General features: G+C 38.5%; 1 long non-coding RNA gene across 1 annotated transcript in view; it reads left to right on the top strand.

The window, feature by feature from the left end:
- Positions 1-12,120: 12,120 nt before the first annotated feature.
- Positions 12,121-20,906, top strand: part of LOC139123266 (uncharacterized) — a 29,198-nt gene continuing 20,412 nt past the window's right edge. The window contains exon 1 of the long non-coding RNA XR_011549625.1: positions 12,121-12,214. This is a non-coding gene — a long non-coding RNA (uncharacterized lncRNA). The remainder of the gene's footprint in view (positions 12,215-20,906) is intronic.

Below are 20,906 nucleotides of genomic sequence, written 5' to 3'. Positions count from 1 at the left end.
CCTCAGAAAAGACAACCTCATAGCACTGGCCAATTTCCTTAAAGTAGATGTCAAAAGATCTATGCGCAAGCGAGAAATACAGTTCAAGATTGCAAAACATTTAGTTAATTCTGGCCATTTTGAGGAGTCTGCCTTAAAGATTATGAGCCTGAGTCTTCCTTCGAACTCAAAAAATTGGAATTAGAAATACAGGCAGATTTCGAGCTAAAAAAATTGGCATTAGAAAAAGAAAAAGAATTACAAATGAAAGAAAAGAATTACAAATGGAAAAGGAGAGACAGGCATTAGAAAAGAAAAAATACAAATGCAGTTAGAAATGGAAGAAAGACAGAAAGAGAGGGAATTGGAAATGAAAGAAAAAGAATTGCAAATGGAAGAAAGACAAAGGGAGAAAGAAAGAGAGGAAAAAGAAAAGGAAAGAGAATTAGCAGAACACCGATTGCAGTTAGAAATAAAACGTTTAGAGCTTGGACAGTCAGGAAAATTCTTCCCTTCAGACAAGTTTGACATCACTAAGCATTTCAGGTTAGTTCCCCCTTTCCAAGAAAAGGATGTTGATAAATATTTCCTTCATTTTGAGAAATTGCTCAGAGTCTGAACTGGCCTAAGGAGTCCTGGTCTATGCTTTTGCAGAGTGCTTTGGTGGGTAAAGCCAGAGAAATTTACATTCAGTTGTCAGTAGAGCAGGCTTCAAATTATGATTCTGTAAAGGAATTAATTCTCAAGGGCTATGAATTGGTGCCTGAAGCTTACCGTCAGAAATTTAGGGATTGTGAGAAGGTGAAGGATCAAACTTATGTTGAATTTGCTCGAACAAAAGAACAACTGTTTGATCGTTGGTGTTCTTCTGAAAAGGTCAGTCAGAATTATGACAAATTACGACAGCTTGTTTTGATTGAAGAATTTAAAAGGTGCATTCGGAGTGACATCAAGACGTTTATCAATGAACAAAAGGCAGATACATTGGAGGTTGCTGCACGTTTGGCCGATGATTATTCATTGACCACAAATCTTCATTTCTCAGCAAACCATCCCAGTCCTTTTCATACAGAAACAATGCAGGTAAATTTAACTCGTCCTTTTCATCCAAGAATTTTTCAAAGGACAGTAGAAAATCAAATGACAACAGTTCACAGAGTTCAAGTAACACTCCCACATCATCAGATCCCAAGTCTCAATCTCCTTCTGACAAACAGTTCGGTACACTTTCTTGTAATTATTGTAAGAAAGACGGCCATTTAATGTCAGATTGTTTCAAATGAAAAGAAAACGTGAAGGTCAAAGTGGTCAAAGTGGATCTAAGCCAACCGGCTTTTTTCTTCATCAACTCAATTAGAGTCTAATAATGTGTGCAACACATTTTCTGAGGTTAAACCCCTCTCATCCCCAATTAATGAGGTCAAGGTCAATTCTTCTCAAGATAGCATTATGGGTATTTTCGAACCATTTATTCACGATGGTTTTATATCACTTTCTAGTGATTTGTCTTCCGCTACCCCTGTCAAAATTTTAAGACATACCGGGGCATCCCAGTCTCTTTGTTGGCAGATACCCTGCCGTTTTCTGAAAAGTCATTTTCAGGTTCTAAAGTTCTTATTAAGGGGGTAGATTGTAATGACTACATTCCTGTTCCTCTCCATAATGCCTATTTGTCTTCGGACTTTGTTTCTGGACCTGTGACTTTAGCTATTAGGCCTTTTTGCCTTTTGAAGGGATTCACCTTCTTCTTGGAAACGACCTTGCTGGGGACAAGGTCATTACTAATCCACTTGTGACTGATAATCCTAGTTTAGATCAGGATCCAGAGCCAATTGAACAAGAGATACCCGATTTATTTCCTTCATGTGCCATTACTCGAGCCATGTCAAAGAAAACTTCCGAGAATCAAAATACTCTCAAAAATAATGTCACAGATGTTGACTTAAATGACACCTTTCTCAGTCAGGTGTTTGACACGGATCATTCCGTTATCCCTCGTGGATTTGAAACTTCCAGTAAAACTTCTGCTGACCAAAGTCAGACATTTTCTAGATCAAATCTCATTGCAGAACAACACAAAGACCCAGATATTTTGTCTTTGTTTGACAGGGTAGATGATGAAGATAAAACTTCAGATAGCTCTGTTTCTATTATACAAAATCTAGTATTCTCATGCGTAAATGGAGACCTCCAGATGTTTTGGTTGATGACGATTGGGCTATAAAACATCAAATTGTGATTCCAAAGCCCTATCGTGCTGAAATATTGCGCCTGGCCCATGAAACCCCCTGGGCTGGTCATTTGGGAGTAAGGAAAACTTATCATAAAATTCTCAGTCACTTTTATTGGCCTAATCTCAGGCAGGATGTAGCACATTTCTGTAAAACTTGTCACACATGTCAAATGGTAGGAAAGCCAAATCAGACCATTCCAAAGGCCCCTTTACAGCCAATTCCTGCATTTCAAGAACCATTTAGTAGGATACTAATAGACTGTGTTGGGCCCCTACCAAAAACAAGATCAGGAAATGAGTACATGTTGACAATTATGTGTACATCAACTCGGTTCCCCGAAGCCATACCACTGAGAAATATAAAGACAAAGACTATAGTGAGAGCTTTAGTCAAATTTTTCACTTTATTCGGCCTCCCTAAATGTGTCCAGTCCGATCAAGGCTCCAACTTTATGTCTGGTATTTTTCAACAAGTAATGGATCAGCTAGGCATTAAACAGTATAGGTCATCCGCCTATCATCCAGAAAGTCAGGGTGCTCTTGAGCGATTTCATCAAACTTTGAAAACATGATTAGGACCTACTGTTTTGACACAGAGAAGCAGTGGGATGAAGGAATTCATTTTTTGCTCTTTGCTGTTAGAGAGTCAATTCAGGAGTCTCTTGGTTTTAGCCCATTTGAGCTTGTATTTGGACATACAGTCCGTGGCCCACTTAAGCTCGTTAAAGAGAAATTCCTATCAGACGATGATGATTGTCTGAATATTTTGCAATATGTGTCAGATTTTCGTACGAAACTCTCTAAAGCATGTGAATTAGCCAGAGAAAATCTTGAGTCATCTCAGCAGTCAATGAAAACCAAATATGATAAAAGCACCTCAAAACGGAAGTTTGAACCAGGTCAAAAAGTTCTTGTTCTACTTCCAATTCCTGGCAAACCACTCCATGCTCGTTACTTTGGGCCATACCTAATTGATAAGAAATTGAGTGATTTAAATTACATCATAATAACACCTGACAGGCGAAAACAAAAACAGCTATGTCACATAAATATGCTTAAGCCATATTTTGATAGGGATAATCCTACTATAACTCAGCCTGTCAGTGCAGTCAGTTCAAACCATTATGAAGATAGTGATACTGAAACTGACTTGAGTGAAAATACTCTAAACTCAAAGCTGGGCTCGGTCAAGCTTCAGAACTCAGAAATCCTGGAGAAGCTGGAGTCTACAAAGTTGGCACACCTCCAGCCAGAACAACAACAACAGGTGAAAGAACTGCTCCATGAATATAAACACCTGTTTCAAGATGTTCCAACGAGGACAAACGTCATCTATCACGACGTTGATGTTGGGGACAGTAAGCCTGTAAAACAGCATCCATACAGACTGAATCCAACAAAAGCGAAATATCTCCAGGAAGAAGTCAAATACCTGCTGGACAATGACTTTATTGAACCCAGTAAAAGTAACTGGAGTTCGCCGTGCATACTTGTTCCCAAATCAGATCACAGTTATCGTATGTGCACGGACTTTAGGAAGGTCAACACTTTAACAAAGACAGACACTTTCCCAATCCCGAGGATTGATGACTGCATCGACCGAGTGGGAAAAGCCAAGTATGTGACGAAATTTGACCTACTGAAGGGATTTTGGCAAGTCCCTCTGACGGATCGTGCTCGTGAAATATCCGCCTTTGTTACACCAGACGGATTGTTCCAGTACAAGGTGATGCCATTCGGAATGAAGAACTCTCCGGCAACGTTCCAACGGATGATCAACGACGTCATATCCGGGCTAGACGGGTGTGCAGCTTACGTTGACGACGTCATTCTGTATAGTGACACCTGGGAGGAACACATCAAGCTCATGCGGAAGTTCTTTGAGAGACTGAGCAAAGCAATGTTGACTGTCAACCTTGCCAAATCTGAGTTTGGTTGGGCTAGGGTAACTTACCTCGGACATACTGTAGGACAGGGTGAGGTAAAACCTGTTGATGCCAAAATCAGTGCCATTTCAAGTTTTCCCATACCAAACTGCAAACGACAACTGATGCGCTTTCTCGGTATGGCTGGTTACTACAGAAAATTCTGTCCAAATTTCTCCACAATTACTGAGCCTTTGACTAACTTACTTAAAAAGAAAGTAAAGTTTGTTTGGTCAGAGCAATGCCAACAGGCATTTGATACACTTAAAGCCATACTGCAAAGTGCCCCAGTGTTGTCTGCACCAGATTTCACTTTGCCATTCAATTAGCTGTAGATGCTAGTGATACGGCTGCTGGTGCTGTTTTATTGCAAGAGGATAGTCATGGTGTAGATCATCCTGTTTGCTATTTTTCACGCAAATTTAACAAATCCCAGAGAAACTACTCTACAATTGAAAAAGAGTGTTTATCTTTGATATTAGCTTTACAGCATTTTGAAGTTTATGTTACTTCTTCTAATCAGCCAATAGTGGTTTATATTGATCACAACCCTCTTGTTTTTCTGCAGAAATTTAAAGGCAAAAATCAGAGATTGCTAAGATGGAGTTTAATGTTACAGGAGTTTAATCTTGATATTAGACATATCAAGGCAGAGACAATTTAATTGCAGACTGTCTCTCTCGTATTTAGAGTTTATTGTTGTTCACTTTCAAGAAATTTTACTTTAGAGAAAAAAAATTTGAGTACTAAATCTTTTTCAAGATTACATTTGCAAAAGAAAGATTTTTCTTTGAAAAATTTTCTTTTTTTTGAAGAGGGGTGTGTTATGTAGGTCATTCCCCCCACACTCATCATGACCTGAGTTCAATTAGTCTAGAACATTCTCAAGGTCACTGCCCTTGATGACCTCACAACCTTGAATTCAATTAGTCATGTTTGGAATGTTCTGGAAAGTTGATTAGTTGTGTAAGGGAGATAATTTTAGAACAGTAATTAGCATGTCAATAAAAGTTCTAGATTGTTCTTATATGCCTTTATAAAAGGGACGTGCACAGCTTCCAGTCAGACTTTTGGGATCGTGTCTCTTGTGTGTTACTAAACTCCAGCAGTAGTCATTCTCAAGACTTTTCAAGACCTTCACTGCCAACGCTGGATTTATACTGTGGACTTTGTGCAGCTTCAAGCCTGCAAGCCAAAGGACTGTTCATTCATCCAGCTGACTGTTACAACTCTGAGACTGGAGCTTTGCCGTCCCAGCTGAGATAAGTAATCTGTACACTTTTAAAGCTTGTACTCTGTCCCTGACTTAGCAATTAGTTTTGTTTTCGTAATAATTTTGTTTAAACGTAAACTGCTGAGTTCACCCTTTTGTTCGTTTTCTCTGCACGTAACAGGATGAATACGAATTGCTGTGCTCAGTTCGAGATTACAGTTGCACTGCCTTACAACGACTGTACCAAAGAAAAGGTGAGAAAGAGACGCTGCTTTACCCGCTTCAGGTCTCGGCGTCTTTTCTTTTAATAAACAATCGATGTTGTGGCCGAAAGTAAAACCTTTGAAGTGTGAAATGTGAGACAGAATATTTCCATGCGCAACTGTCAAATGTGTCTCTGCATTGAGGTGTGTCAGCGATAAACCTATCAAATATGATTAAATGATAGATACAGTAATCCCGTCTAAATAAAGGCGACGACTCATCTCTACGGATTTTAATCAAATTGATACTTTGATGTCTCTAACGAAAACGGCTAATTTCAGCAATGATTTATCAGCGAACCTTACATAAATAATGACTAGGACAAAAATGTACAGATGGTGTTTTATTGACAGTGTAATATTGTTTCCGATGTTTTATAAATGTAACTTAACTGTTACTCGAGGTAACATTTTACAGTAATCATGATTCCATGGCGATGAATAAGTTGAAGTATCATAAATCATTTCCACTGATTCTGCTTTTAACATGGACAAAATCGATATAAATTTGATCGTTATATTTTCCCTTTTCAAATTTTATTGTCGAAAAGAATGAAAGGGGTTTCGAGTTGCAAAGGTTGCAAATACTTGCAATTTTACAAAGTCGCATCCTTATCTATGGTGGCCATGTATGCTACCAGATGTACAAAAATTGCCACTTTATAAAATGTCACCGTATGATATCTTCTCTCAAGTTTTATGTTTGGAGCACTGAAATACAATTTATAAATCATATTCCTTGTATGTTCTTGTTTGATTGGTGGATAAATGAACTACTCACATGAACTCAAGGACAAACACATCAAGAGATAGTCAAGCACGATTTACCAAAGACGTAACAGTTCACATGATGGTTGCGCAAAACATATTTTCCATCCCTTACGGTCGTGCAAGTCGGTTGTCTATACATACATGAATCTTGTCTTTCACGTAATTAATTTTATCGGAAGATCTTCAAGTTTTAAGAATAGAATGTAGTATGCCGATACCCACGCATGAGACTTATTATTGGTTACGGTATCCCAATTCATGGAATTTACAAGATTTGAAATAAATTCTATCAATTTAAGGGATATTTGTTTGCCAATTTGTCATTATTCATTCACATTGATTTACGGAGGTCCTACATCCCGAAAATAAAGTGTTACGATGAGTTATCGATTGACAAGGAAGAGTAAATTAGTTACATGATTGACTTTAAAGGGCCAGTAGCTGCAACTTTTGATAATTTTTACACGAATTTTGTTTTGTTTGTCTCATATCAACACAGCTGAAGCCTGAAGATGTGAAGAATTCAGTTAATATTTACATTTAAATTCACTTGTCTATAATAACAATGCAGTCTACACGTGTACAGGCTGAGTTGACAAGCTGAATACTGTGTATCTCAATATATTTTGGGAAGTAGAACAAGAAACTGTAGTTGACTTTAAAAGCAAGAGCGGGGGGAAACCATCAAAAATCACGCCCTACATGAGATCTCGTTCATAATTGCTCGTTGTTTCTTAACTCAAACAAAGTTCCCATAGGCCGGTATGGGCAAACGCATGTGTACTGGCCCTTTCAGATGGTATGAGCCTCGAAAGTGAAAAAACTTAAACCATTGCCCAAATTTTACTTCATGGAACTTTCAAAATTTTCTCACCGAACCAAGAATAAAAATCCAGGGTCGTCGTGCAAAATTATGTACTTGAGGAACAAATTACCTAACATTTGCCGATATTAGAAATTCAAAATGGCTGCTACCATGTGTTGCGTCTACGGAGAAAATAGTACTTTATACATTAGAAAAACTAAGACGGTGAAACCTTTTCTTACTCCGAGGGCGTTAAAAATGAGCCCCCATAAGCAGTAGATAAGGAGAAAAATTAAAAAATGTTTGAGAGTCCGAATATCTGTCACCGATGCGCACTTCACCTCGATGATTGGAATGCACCGACACGTTTTCATTGAAAATATGACTGTCTGCTTAATGAAATAATACTCCAACAATCCGGAAACAGAGTGATACACTCCTCGGACACTCACATATTGTTCAGTGTCTGTATTTATAGCTCTCCATTATGCATATTTCATGTTATGTGCACTTGTTTGAAATAAATTATTTACAGTTCCGGTCTTGATCCGTTCACAGAATCATGGTTCACATGACAAATGGAATAATGAGGCGATTGCCGCACCTGATCACGCAAAAGTCGAAGATCACAGGTTCATTGATTTGCACCATGTGAACAAACACGACACCAGCACGGTTGCTCATCAAAAACACTTCCAAAACACCTCGTTACGATCAATCTTTGTTCAGCAAACTCTGGCAATCTCCCTTCGGTGATTTTGACACCTTTCCCGTTCTCACATTATCAACGAGGCATTCTATTACTGAGTGTGTTTTTTTATCTTCCACTGATGTCTTGGTGACGTCACCATTGAACAAAAGGCCTTCTACAGAAGATCTATTAAGTAAATGTGAAAATCTGTACAACCAGCACACTATAAGGAACACTATGAATTTGTTGAAAGCGGTAACTAATATTTCGACATATTAATATCCATCACACTAGCATGTTAAAAATCGAAATGCGATTGAAGGATGACGACCTAATCTGAAGTTTTCCTTGAAAACTTTCTAAGGTTACCGCTTAAAACGATGTCTTTTATCGCATGAATTTGCCAAAAATCAATCCTAAAAGGATACAAACATTAGAATTATGGTTATCTATGCGATGTATTTCCATATATATTAAGTTATTATGAACCATGAAGTACAAGACAAGTGTCAAACGTGTTCTAATGAAAACCGTCCATGACTTGAAGACACATTTTGATCCACTGTTTTCAGTTTTAATGCCACGTCTGACTTTCCTGTTCGTAGAGGTGGAAAGTGTAACAATTTTATTTTCACGTGTGGTTTTACTCTTGTCAAAATCATGCAAATAAATGACGATTTCGTACCAGATACCACAACGTAAGCTTATATTAAACGATTTCAATGGAAAGGTTGATGATTGTATTTTTGTCAATTTTTGAAATACTACAGTTTTTGTTGTTCCAGTCCATAACTTGTCTCTTACGATACTTTGCACAGAATCACCTCAAATTTATTCCATTAGGACCATTATTCATAAATCTCAATGATGCGAAAGTTAAAAGTCGTATTTTTTCCATTCAAGAGATCATACGTTCAAAGGCTTTTTCCATGGTGGAGAAAAGAAGTACGTGTACAACAAACGGGCAAAGATCTCGAAATATAACAATAAATTTTCAAGCTTTACTTCGATTTTACTGAACACAAAACAACCAAGTTTGAGGTAGTTCAGTGAATACCAGTAATTGTGCATAATGTAGTTTGAAAATTTGAAAATATCCTCTACATCTCACTACGCAGTTTGGAAAGAAGTTTTACATCATTCAAAATATTCCAGAAGGAAGGACACCTGTCTGATCAATCAGTGGCCATTAGCCCGCAATTCAACACAGCGAAGCGGTTTGATTTGCGTTCGATTAGAAAGCACTGACAGAAATCTTCAACACTTACGAGCGTTTGCAGTCGAACCCTTCCAAGCTGAGAATATTTAGCATTTTTGTACAGCTTGCTCAACATTCACGCAGGCCTCTGATAACTGAAGCTAGGGATACATCGTACTTTTAATTCAGCGGATGAGTAAATGGTCCGTAATGATTGCGCGCGATTTCCAAAGAGCGTTGTGGTTTTATCAGAGTTTTATGCCACCTCGTCGGCGGCCGTTCAATCAGGCTCAGTTAGTGAACATACCTCGACGAGCCGTGCTAAACGCTACTTCAAAAATCAGAATATCTGTTATAGCAATTGAGGTAATCTGAAATGAGAGACCTCGTTTTATTTTCGCTGGAAAAGCCTGCGGATAGCAACGGAATAATCAACGAACGAGCACACTTGATGTGGCCATGAAATGTGAATCTTGTTGTAGGAGAAAACACAAATGTGCGATTTTCGGCTTGTGTGGATTCTTTGCGTGTTGCATCTACAAATTAGGAAGCATGACAGGCGTATAGAGGAGCTTGTCTCCCAGATGAAAGCAAATGGATCGGAAATTCGTGTATCTTGTAAGCCACGTAAATATCTCAGCGTGAAACGTGTTGACCGTTGCAAGACAATCACCACCCCACATGCTGTGATATACTAACGAGATCAATCTGAAATTTTTTGCGCCACACTTTTTGATGGATCACTGTCTCCGTCCTGTGTGACCCTAGGCAGCTCACATACAAGTAAATAATATTGACCTAGCTACTGTTCCATACAAAATCGCCAAAATTGAACCTAAACGAGCTGGGACTTAAATACCACTTCTCACTTCTGACTGACACATTCAGATCAATTCTAAAATTCTAACTATTTTTTTCGAGGGTATTTCAGTGCTCTTGTCTGCGGCAATTAGTAAAAACACGATTGAACTAGTTTGGATAAGTAAATTGTGATAGAAGATTTTATTGATTGCATTGAGTATAGTGAAACGGAAAAGAATCAATTAAAAACAAAACAAGTGCGAGTGTAGCCAGGTCACAGTAACTTTCATCTGTTTGCGTTTCCATGAAACTTAAATGCAATATTTTTTTACTACCATATATAAAACTATCATAGGATATGCTATATCTTTCAAAATCCCGGATTATGGGATGAGTATAAAACGTGTCATGGGAAAACAGATATCCAATCAACGTGTGTATTCGTGACCTCTTTCTTCACCTCTGAACCTTGAACTATGAACCTCGCACATGATTACTGACTGCACATCACGTAGGTATGTAGCTAATCTCAAAAGCAGAGGGCAAAATTTTAAAATTTACCGGTTGAATCGACAAAAGAGTGGAGTGATAGGGTTGACGGGAGAGGGATGTTCCCTTTTTAGAAAAAAAAAGCCAGTAAGAAAAGGCCAAGTAGCCTGTTGTTTTTACCGCTTGCACTCCGTACTTTACTGTGACATTTGTAGTGAAGAAGTAAGTATACGGCATTTGAAAAATCTATCACATTTTCCTTTTTCGACCCAGACAGAATGTTTAGTTCCCAACATACGAGAAATGCGGCTGTAACAACAACACTTTATGTCAAACCTGTGTTATTGTATTTTGATAGAATAAAGAATGGAAGTTTTAAGATACGCATTAACTTGTACTGTCAAGTAAAATTTGTTGTTTTTGTTCTGACGGTAACAGTTGTCATTCAATGTCCATTATAATGCCCACTGGATACAATATTAATGACACTGAATACATTAATCATGTTGAAGCTCCTTCACATATATATGAAATGTTTAATGAATGTTATTGATATGTACCTTTGCGTCAGTCGCAGATGATGACATGTCGGTTTCAATATAGACACGCCAAACCTGGATATTTAGGCATGACACTGCCCAGTATCAAAGAAATGAGATGACACACAAATTTCCAACTCTTTTTCCTTCGTAATTCATCGGATGTTCACAGTTCGAGAAAAAAGACTGACAGTGCTACATGTATTATCGCAAAATGTATTTGAAAAGTTCTCTAACATTTTCTGGGAGCTACACTCATAAATGAGTAATCTTATTGATTTGAGCAGCGACCTACACCAGTAACGGACACGCACGAAATGTAGTTTTTATTTTTTGACACTATGATTACCAACACAAAGTCATTTTCTGCTTGTCGCTGACAAATATTTTATCCTTGTGATCCTTGTAACTGATTGTGTCGTCATACTAATCGATAACAAAGCTCCATCTAAGTTTGTCCATGTACAAGTAAATTTGTTCGAAAATCATATCTATTATCCTTAATATGACACGAACTTGTTTTTTTAGATTTACAGCCGAGGTGTGCCCGCAGCTATTTATTTCTAAGCTCGTGTTCAAATAAAGAACCCTAGCCCTTTCATTTTACTAACAGATTTCGAAGTAACGTGTTGACTTATCAGTGCAGTTGCCATGCTATTCTTGACTGGCATGCATCTATTGCACTAATGCCCTGACAGGGGGATGAAAGTAATTTTCCGTTCAAAGCTAGTTCGTTTATTATTAATTTGTATATTTCCTTGCTAGGTGTTTATTTCGTGAATTTAGCCAGAGTAACAATAGACGTCATTAATTCTCGTGCGTATTTTTTTTACCGCGGATTGAACGAATGAGACATATCAATCTACTGGCGGTGATCGGGCCCTGATCCATTCTTTCAGTACACTGCTTGTAATGGCTTTCGATTTTAACGCCTCGTAGCTGATGAGCCTATTCAATGAATCGTGTTCTGATGTATACTAAGTCACCGCGTCACAGTTACCTTTTGTGTGAAAACGTCGTCATCGTCACACATTTCAAACGAATTACTGATTGATTGAATGATGGCAAGCACATCACGGCGACAAGAAAAATACAAATTAAATTTACAGGAAATTAGTTTGGTCGTGAAGACGGTATAGTACATGTAGAATCTTGACTCACCCAAAAGAGTTTGCTCAGTTCTCAGAAAGGATTATTTCGAAAAATATCATTCACTGAACACTGGGATAAATGCGATATAGCACGACGCAATAAAGGCCACCGGTATCTCCATGCATTTAATTTAGCGAAGTCCGTTTTAATTCAAGGTAAGCAGCATTGATATATCTTGGCTACGCGTATTTGTTTATATTACTGGTCTTTTCTTGTCTGGGAAACACTAAAACCACCAGGTGTTCAAATTACATTCTCGAGTCGAAATATAGAAAATGTGTCACGCAAATATCGTACGCGGACATACAAAGAATAGCAGTATAAATGTGTATCTGATTTCGGAATGAATGCACCTTGTTCGATTCTGAATATTTTCCCCGTCAGTCATGTGGTATATGAAATATTTATTGGCCTTACTCATATTGATCATCGGTGAGGTAAACATATCCCTCTATCGTTCTCTGTTGTACTGCATTAGGCCCATGTCACGATTCTGTTGCACACATTTATGGATTAAAGTTCTTGCACTTTCTATTGAAAAATAAGCAAATTAAAAGTCCGGTGTCTGTCCACCTTCATGCCACTGTCTCTGGCATCTACTTGGACAAAAATTGACATCCTGGTTCCCTGTGACGAAATAACGAAGTGTGAAATTACCCTGATTGAAAATTGACAAGACGGCATTCAACAGATCCTTTGAAGAATCGATGTTGACCTTATCTCAACGTTAACACTACGAATGTATGAACATCTCCGATATCGATTCGCGAAAACCGTATTGCACCCAAGGCACGCTGGCGTCGGAACGTGAGAGCCAAAGACTGACTGCTGAAACCAACGTATCGTCCGAGCACTCGTTAATTGAGATTTACTCGCACCAGGGGCATGGAATGTATTATATCTTGAATTAGTTATTTTTTACTCAGACACGCTCACGAGGTACGGCTAGAAGAGAAACCTGGCTCTTCTTTAAATTTTAAAACGTTACTTGATTCCGGAGTTAATGGATACCGGTGGCTCGCACCCATGGCGATGCTCGAGGCTCTTTCCATCACTACAAACAGACCGAAAAGTAAAAAAAGAAAGCTCGCAATTGATTACCTATCGTCTCTCTGTGTAGCCTCGGTTTTGTTTGCAATAATAGCTAACAGAAAGGCGTAGAACTAATGTTGTTTGACCAGGAGCCCGGGAGATTCAATGACATGCATTGTACTTACGAAAATTGAGTTTTGCTCGTGGAAAGACAAGACTGTAATAGACTGTGTAAAAGTTAAGTCTTACGCTGTCCCGTGATTGTTGCTTTCCTTCAATACTTGGAGGTTCAAAGACCTTGCGAAGTTTTGAGAATGAGAGAGAGAGAGAGAGAGAGAGAGAGAGAGAGAGAGAGAGAGAGAGAGAGAGAGAGAGAGACTGACAGACAGACAGACAGACAGAGAGAAAGAGAGAGGGAGAGAGACAGAGAGAGACAGACACAGACAGACAGAGTCTTTGGGATAGCAGGCACTTAATAAACATCAAGCCAGGAAGATGAAGAGAACATTTAACACGTGATTGAGAGGGTTAATTATCGACAAGCTGTCAGGACACGACCAACTAACTGGATTAATTGTTTCTGTCCCAAGTCATTTATTGCCTCAATATATTACATTCTGCTCCACGGACCTCGTGGAACTTACAAACTAGATTAAATTTGTTAATACTCCGATAGGCGTGAATCATGGAGTCTTTCCTCGATTTTTCTCGACGACGATGTAATTGATAATACTATGTATGACTTTACCGTTCTTTTGAATATTGATGCCGAGAGAGTTCAAGTAAGCTCCGTAATACCAATTGAAGAGCATGAAATCCTTTGCTACAGTTTAAAGGTACAAGCATATCAATTTTCCAATGTTGGAAACATGTATCTGAGAACTATCAGGAAACCAGAGTAAAGTAGATTGCATCACGAGGGAAGAGTCAGTGATCGGTAAATCGAAAGTGTTCAAAATATTGTACGTCTTGATTGTTGTAAATCATATTTTCTTTTGCTGAAAAAATAAATTTTCCTATGTGTGAGACTCAAAGAGTCGAGATTCTGATGTTAAAGCGTCAGCCATTGGTGATATGCTATACTTATAGAATCATTGGCAGTTACCTCGACTTTCAAGTATAACTGAGAAACATTGGTAGTAGTACGCTTATAATGCACATCGTCCATATGAGTGTTTGTGTCATTTCCTGTTTTATGACTAAAGAACAGCAATGTTGGTTGTGCTGTCTAGCGGCGGACGTAGATTTTCAGTTCGCTAAAAACAGAGCAACGATTTTTCTAATTAGGCGTCGACATTTTCAGTAAATGTATATGGCACATGAACTCCTCTTATATTACACATTCACTGCTGTTTAAAGGCTGGTATCATAAACTAGGAATGGAACATGTTAAAGCATGCTGATGTCGAAGCCCGTAAAGGGACATTTTGTAAAGCAAATAAAAAAGATGTCATGATCATGTGATAGTCTCTCGTCAGCACGAGATGACACTTACTGCACTTTACGCAACAATGTTTTTGAGCAACAGAGTGAGTATGTATGTATGTATGTATGTATGTATGTATGTATGTATGTATGTATGTATGTATGTATGTATGTATGTATGTATGTATGTATGTATGTATGTATGTATGTGTGTGTGTGTATGTATGTATGTATGTATGTATGTATGTATGTATGTATGTATGTATGTATGTATGTATGTATGTATGTATGCATTTTGCCTTCATTTACTGTTTGTCCCAACCTCTCCCTCGGACTCTCTCACTGTGCGTGTCTCTGTTTTTGTCTGTCTGTCTATCTGTCTTTGCTGTCTGTCTGTCCCCCCCCCTCTCTCTCTCTCTTCTCTCCTCTCTCTCTCTCTCTCTCTCTCTCTCTCTCTCTCTCTCTCTCTCCAACTGGTAATTGCTCCACATTGCCCTGCATATTCGAGAGACCAAAATATATACGTTTAATGTAGATTAATCCGATGACTTTTGTATCCTAAAATCAACTTGAAGATTTCTTTTGAATACTGAAACGAAACATTAAAGCCTGTCATTATGTGTGTTAATACAAGCGCGTCGAAAATTCGTCGTATATACGGCTTAACTTGATCACAACAGCGTAACACTGTTCTGATCTTGCCCAGGGAGAATAAGATATTTTTGAAATGTCAAACAATACATTCAACCGATTTACAAAATTAAAACAGAACGCAAGGACATGAATTTTGTAATGCGACAGGTGCTGTTAGATGGCTTCACCTGCAGGCTATACTTTTCTATTGTACACACGGTTGCTTTCATCCGGTTTTGATAAAAATAACCTCCGGTCGACTTTGGTATTTTCATTATTGAATAGACGATGTTACAAGCGAAACCACAAAATTGAAAGTCACAATACAGTATATGCCATCACATAGTTTCATCTGCAAGCCAAATAGATTTCCTAAATTTGGCAAGGAATATCATCAATTTAGAATCATGGCGGCCTATTTGGAAGGAATCCCTCACTGAAGTAGACCTTGATTAAGCTTATAGCATGCACAGCGTATGTCAGGCTAATCGACCACTTTGACCGAGATAGCAGCCGCAGAGCATGATGGGAGGACATCCTATGCCATGGTTGACGAAACTTGCAACCATTTCTTCCTATTGACGGAGACATTTCCGCCTTGCCTTCATCACAACACGATGTTCAAACTGAAGCGAGCTGCGCGATTTAGTTTCGTTGTTAGAACACGATTTTGCTTAATTATTGGGAGAATTCATTGATTTCATTGTTGATATCAGTTTCCAGGGCAACATACAGTGTATGATGCACGTGATGTTTTTTTCATCTCTGTTATTAGGGGACTGTTTGCTGTTGTGTTTCTTTCTTGTTGTTTGAGTTCAGATTACAGCTACTGTGTTTTGGCCTTCCATGGCAAATGGTTTTACTGCTAAAACACTGAAGAATGCATCATTAAGTATTATTGGTGTGAATAAAATATTTCTGTTGAGTACCTTTCAGGAAAACTAAGTGTCTACGAAAGGACACGAATGCAACACACGTGACTTTACGATGGCTCATTCCTCTTGATCGCATCTTTAATGTAAGATAGCATATATGAAAGTTACAAAGCGCCTGATATTTATAATTCATCAGTGATGGTCTATGGCGAATCACGATGTGTCACATGTATTCTGTAATAAAGTATACTTAACGATAATTACATGGGTACTTTTTCAGCCGAGCAATTTAAAGTTGACGATATGTTGCTCGGCATTGATAGACTATTTTTCCTCATATGAAAGCGAATGATGAGTTGGGAAAATAGTCAATTCGTGACTCCACGGCGATGCAATTGATCGTAAAAATTTAACTCACCGGGTATCAGCTTCAATTGATAATTTGGTTATTTACAAATTTTATATTTTGCTCGCGAAGTTTAAGTTCGCAACAACACAAACATGGCCATTTATGCAATTGGAGTGATTAAACACAGAATTAACAGGCCTTAGGCAAACGATATTTTGATAAGATATGATTCACTTAACTTTTACCAAATCTCAAAAGAAAGCTCACAAAACGATTGTTTGGACGGGTGAGGCTACCTTCTAAGGCCAAGAAAAATAAAAACTTTGTTTCTCATCCTCGCACGCGTCAATTCAGACCCGCCGCGTTAACCATTTTTTCTTTCTGCTCATGAGGAAATAAAAAAATAAACGCAAAAATACGCGACGATCGTGCATAACACAGTGCTGTGTAAACAGAACAGTAAACAAAATAATTGACACTAACATTCCATTCAGAACTGTACACATATTATGCTGTCAAAACTGTGCATTGCTGCACTAAAAGTCAAACCGCAGAACTGTTGCTATACAAAACTAATAAAGCAACACTGCTGTGCATTTATCTGTGCGTGCATTCCTATGTTGTTTTCATGTTTTTTCTGCGTTCTTGTTGATTGAAGAATAAAAAAAATGAGAGTAAAAAACCGCGTCACCGCATCATTTTTGAAATATGTCTAGAATGAGAAACACATTTTTATTTTTCTTGGCCGAAGACTGAAACGTACGTAACTATATCAGGAAGCTGAACATTCATAGTGTGTGTTCCCTGCCTGTTGAAGATAAACCAAATTCTGGAACTTGCATTATTCATCTGCCGAAAAACAGAGTCGGTTAGTTTTATGTGCCAATCTTACGAAATTCGTTGAGTCAGCGATTGTTGTAATTCACACAAAGACTGAAGATAATATCTTGCTCTTGGACATAAATAATGCATTAATTTGTGATGGCATAGGGCCATTAAGTTAAGTGGATACGCACTTTAGACAGTGGCAAATCACCAAATGTAATTAACAGGAGATATCCAGAATAGCCCTTGATAGGGTTAGCGGTCAACACCATCTCGATAAGATTTCACGCCGGTATAAAGTGAATGTTGATTGGATCTTGCCGCCACTGAAGCATTAAGGACTGGTATATACTTTGAGAGAGAGAGAGAGAGAGAGAGAGAGAGAGAGAGAGAGAGAGAGAGAGAGAGAGAGAGAGAGAGAGAGAGAGAGAGAGAGAGAGAGAGAGAGAGAGAGAGAGACAGACAGACAGACAGACAGACAGACAGACAGACGAAGGAGAGGGAGGGAGGGACAGATGGACAGACAGTCAGACAGAGACGGAGAGATATAAAGAGGCAGGGAGACTGAGACAATGACAGACGGAGAGAATGGGAGGAAAACAGACTTAGAGAACAGGGAAAAGAGACAGAGACAAAGAAATAGACAAACAAACAGACAGACGAGACAGACAGACGGACAGACAGATAGGAAAAACAAGATTGAAACTGAGATAATTCTAAATGTCCATTCTCAGTAATTCTGCTGAAGATTAAATATCAAACTTTAGGTGTTTACAAGGAAAAAACCTGGAAACCTGAGTACCAATCTATACGGTGGAATTATCTTCCAAACAAAGCTTGGATGCACAGTCAAGAAAACTAGTGGATTGAGCTTCTTATCACGGTCAATGTGATTTAAAAGCTCATTATCATTTTAAATTCAACCTTTCCATTGATGAGAAAACTTACTACACCGAGGAGAAGGAAATCGACACAAATAACATCATTCTGGACCTCCCACGGTTTCATTGTATTGTACAATCAACAGCAGAATGGCAAAAATATCGCAATTACATCTGATTTTCCCAGTGCTTGAACTTTGCAGATAAAAAAGGTGCCGGAAAGCTAAAGTGGCCAGTAAAGAGCAAACAACGGTTATTCAGCACATCAGGGTCCACGTCCATGGCTCTGCAGAGATGTGTAATCGTCAAATCGATCTATGTTAGAAGAAAACTTCACTTACTTAACGCTTGCAAACCAGCGCTGCTAACATAAATGCTTTGAAACGGTCCCCATGTGCTGCCTTGACAACAAGCACTGCCTGTCAAACCGATAAGCACTGAGTTTGAATATCCTTGAAGATCACAGAAAAGTAAAGGTTCAACATGACCGATAGGCATGTCTCTGTCGGGATGGATCTCACTGGGAGTTTCGATCCTCCCCGCAGGCAAGTCGGTAATCTTCAGTCACTTCACAACAGAGCCTGGCAGTCGTACAGCCTACGCATGGCTGGTGGAAAGAATACGAAGAATTAAGCTTAAGTCTTTGAAATGAATGTTTCTTCCGATTAATTACAGCCCGGTTAAATAATTTGTGCGGAAATTACAGTCATTTTACCTACTATACTAACTGCTCAGCGGTCTTAACCCTAAACCAGCGCATTTTGGGTTAATCTTTCGTCGGGAGACGAAAAATCACGTGAACAAAACTGAAGGAGCGAGGAAATCGCACACGTCACGAAGATTTGCAACAGCTTGGTTGATACAGCAGAATGACTACTGATGCAATTTCTGCAATTTCATGATGAACAAGTGAATTAACATCATCAACATGTTTGTCAGAGACCTTTCGAACATAAACAAGATGTCAAAAAGACGCGTAATTAAGGTGGAGCTGCATGTTGCCAACACAGTTTTTTCAAAGCAATATTTCTCATCAAAGATGACAAGGAAACCCCCTCATACTATATATTTTAGTATGGTAGTAGTAGTTTACTCGAAAGATGAAGTGGGTGTATATTTGGGGTAAAACACCTCAACACGTGAACATTATAATGATGTGGATAAATCCATGTTCTCCGGTTCATATAAATTAGGGGAAATGTTATACTATGGATCGTTATTACATGTTGCATTAGCAGTGACCTATCACAATAAATGCTCTACATATTTAGGCAGTGTTCTGGTAATTTAGCATTTATCTTTCTAACTTGCCAGTGAATGATCGTGATAAAATTTGTGTGTATTTTGTCATAGAAGATTGTTGATTTTAACATGATGAATGCCCATTTTTCTAAGATATTGATTCAAGCGATATCTAGAAAAAGCACAGACATAGATTCCATCGATCCCTTAAAGTTGTTTAACCATTCGTTGCTGAGCGACGTCGCCATTCACCATTGACCGATATGACCTTTCACCCCTGTAGTTGAAAGATGCGACTGCTCGCCCTGAATTCGTAGTGACGTTATCGGGACTAAAAGTGTATAGCTACATCATACTTGACTATTGAAGAGACACAGTGTGATCTTTAGAATTCCTCGTCAACTGTGTTATCGTTTGCCTTTAAATTAGCATTTCTGGGATTCATGTGTGAAGTTCAATGCTGCACCGATTAGCATTGTAACCTTCAAATGAACACATCAGGCGTTGAAGCTTAGTCAAATATTCTTCTCGTACTCGCATCATTAACCTGCAAAGTACTGAAAGTAAACCGATGTTGCCTCCCGCACTTAAATTATAATCTTTTAATCTTTCGAATTCAAAGGCTAATGGTCTAGGTGTTTACCTTGAAGGGGTCTGGATATCTCTCCTTCCGCCCACAACCTGTACAAAGTGCTGCATTGTAATCGCCGACCTAAATGCGTGGAGCTGCAAAATGAGGTGTAAATCGTTCGATGTTACAGTCACGATGAACTATCAACGGCGTCAGAGAAGTAACACAATTAATTTCTCCTAGCTCTTTCTGGAGAACGAGCTAAAGTAACAGCACATGATACACTGTTATTGTTATTATACAGACAGACTATCTAAACAAATCAACAGTCGAGTCTTTTTGTACAGAGTAAGGCCGCATTCAAAAAAGTGGTGAGGGGGGGGGCCGGAGGAATTCAGGGGGGGGGATTCGAAAATTTTTGGGGTAGTCGAGGGGGGGACTTGAAAGTTTTGCTCTGCCTATAGGGGGGGGGGACCTGAAAATATTTGGCTCCCAACATTTTGATGTCGTCCAATGGTTCTAATGTTAGTAATAATTAACAAAATCTAGAACCGTTTGGTTATACTTTATGTCTTTAATCTCGAAAGTCTAAAAATGTATGAATGCCATTAAATTTTCGTAGAACAAGTTGGCCTTGTAATGGGGCAGGAGCTTCAACTGTTGATAATTTTTCAATATTTCTATGCAATGTATCAAACAGTTTCTCGGTGTCTCTCTACAGCATGCTGAAAAACACAATATTCAGTTGGCAACAAAGCCCGTTTGTCTAAATATTGGTGATAATTGAATGATGCAAATGCACGGTACACGTAGGCTGTGTTGGCAAGCTGAATACTGGATAGCTCAACATTCTGTAGGGAATAGAACAAGAACACAATTGTATAAACTGAACAAAAATATTGTCAAAATAAAAAGTTAATACAACTACTGCCCTGCTACTACATACTGGCAGTGACAGTGATACATGTAGCTCTGACTCTGATGTAGTTTAAGAAGAGTTTCGGTCATAGGACA

The sequence above is a fragment of the Ptychodera flava genome, chromosome 22 (assembly GCF_041260155.1).
Source record: "Ptychodera flava strain L36383 chromosome 22, AS_Pfla_20210202, whole genome shotgun sequence".
NCBI classification, from domain to species: Eukaryota; Metazoa; Hemichordata; class Enteropneusta; family Ptychoderidae; genus Ptychodera; species Ptychodera flava.
This window is presented reverse-complemented; position numbering and strand designations above follow the sequence as displayed.